Source organism: Lissotriton helveticus, chromosome 7 (genome assembly GCF_964261635.1).
Source record: "Lissotriton helveticus chromosome 7, aLisHel1.1, whole genome shotgun sequence".
NCBI classification, from domain to species: Eukaryota; Metazoa; Chordata; class Amphibia; order Caudata; family Salamandridae; genus Lissotriton; species Lissotriton helveticus.
In genome coordinates, this window is record NC_136068.1 from 393479249 (window position 1) to 393481428 (window position 2180).

The 2180-nt window shown below is 43.3% G+C and overlaps 1 long non-coding RNA gene across 1 annotated transcript; it reads left to right on the forward strand.

The window, feature by feature from the left end:
- Positions 1 to 262: 262 nt before the first annotated feature.
- LOC144766782 (uncharacterized) lies at positions 263 to 1125 on the forward strand. The gene is made up of 3 exons (XR_013597927.1): positions 263 to 315; positions 423 to 504; positions 1000 to 1125. It is a non-coding gene; the product is annotated as an uncharacterized LOC144766782 (long non-coding RNA).
- Positions 1126 to 2180: the final 1055 nt, after the last annotated feature.

Sequence of the window (2180 nt, forward strand, 5' to 3'; positions counted from 1 at the left end):
CTATTACGCGCATTTAGTTGTTAGAACCTGACACACCAGGAGTCAGGTACTTCCTTAACGTAGTGCTCTATAGACCCATTTCTTCAAAAGAAGTAATATGTCTTTTTGTAACATTGCGCTATTTCGCGCATTTAGTTGTTAGAACAAACTTGATTTTTCTTCCCTCATTTTTCTTTCTGCGATCCCCTTTCATACAGAGTGGACAAACACGAAGATTTCTGACATTCTAAACGGCAGATTGCCATTTCATAAGTACTTTCTATGTGACTATCCTAAAGGGACAGACCGTTTCTGTGTAGTCACATTTGAATTGTGGTAAGAATACCGCTTTTTTGTCCGCCATCTATTTTACAGAATAGGTGCCTTCCCCCCTTTAGAATGCCTTTCCTAATGATCCCTTTTGTATATACTTTTTCCTTTAGTCTCTCTCCGACAAGTAACGTCCAATACATGGATATTAGCCCAGACCTAATGCCAAGTACCACGAACATACCAATCTCCAAGGTAAACAATCCATAATGTCGAGAGAGAGTAGCATGTCTTATCTAATCACACATTTTTTAATGTGCGCAGTAACAGAACATCTTGCTTGCCCATAAACATCACGGATAAACACCGTCGGCAAACCACGTCAAGCTACCGTTATAGTCCCTCACCTACACCCCCACACAATAGCTCACCAATTTTGATTTTCAATTGACTCACTACTGCATGAACCCTCGGAGTGCGAGATCACCGTGTATGTGTTAAACATGACCACACACCGAAGCGTTATGTCACAAGACCTCACGTCTGTGCACCACCACCCAAGGGCAACCACTCACAGCCTTGGAGTGACACATTTCCCAATTTTTTGGCGTCACCACTACACAATACCATTACGTGCGAACCCAGACGCACGGCACTACTGCATGTTGGTTGCACCTTGTCACCATTTGCAGTATGTAACAACGGCAAGATGCATTACTGATTCTGTATATGTTATTCTTGTATCATCAGCCCTGAAGAGTCGTGTTGACTCAACTGTACACGACGAAACACGTGTCGGCTTTGCATAACATTTCTTGAGTCTGGAGAGAATAAACCATCTTCTTGCTGTATCAAGAACACACCAAAGAATCTGCTTCTGTCTCCTTAAATACTCATCAGTCAATGTACTGTTTGTGATACTTTTTTGTAGTAGCGAGAGCACAATTGTATATATTTGTTTAGTCCCTTGACTTTTTAGACGGTTAAGGGTGTTTTTCCGCCTGCTCTTCACGCACTACATTGCAACCTGTCAGTTTACATTCTGTAACGTATAACCGAGGTAGTGCGCCTGAGAGATCTGAATTTCTAAAAACCCCACTGAAGTGTTTCTTGAGTTTGCTCCTCGTAGGGCCGGCGCTGCAATTCCCTACGGGTCCCCCGAAGGGTCACTTTATCGGAGATCTTTTAGAGGAATGCCGGATGATGCATGTGGGTGTGCGGGTAATGAGTCAAGAGGAGGGTAAAGAAAAATCGTGCCAGTGTGATAGATTGAAATTAAAACAAGGGTAAACATGCAGCGATATGTTTAAAAGTATACCCTTGGCAGTCAATACTGCTAAAAGTTATTGACCCAAGAGGCCTATTATGCCTGGGTGTCAATTGTCAAGGTCAACATGTTTCGCGCTTCCGTTGCCCATAGGTCGTTAGCACTTCGTCAGGACCATAAAGAATATGTAAAGTGCACGTGATTTAGTGAGTATAAAAATTACCCTCTTATCTCAATCAGGGTGGAGTAGAACCTGTGTACCCTTATCATGGTCACAGCTAATAGGTGGAAGCCACTCCTGAATGAAGCCAAGCACTGCGTGTAGTAATCCTACGTGGTCAGAATTATGGGCGCCCGCAAGTAACCGGGAAATGAGTGCGGGTGCTGCCTTCTTGCAATCTACCCAAGACCACGCTTCTGCCGAAAGGAACATTGATTTTCGGAGCACGGACACTGGACCTTATAAGCTCCTTGGTCCCCCCTCTCCTTTTGATACATATTACCTGACATGTCCTCACATTAAAGCTTTTGGTAGTATGAGTAGAATACTTTTCAAATTCCTGCTGGGTCTGAGATCATCCCCTTCTCAGGGTCTTTAATTTTTACAATTATATTCTGAGTTGCTTTCTGTCTGGCTCTAATAGCAAGGTGATGACTCACTTGC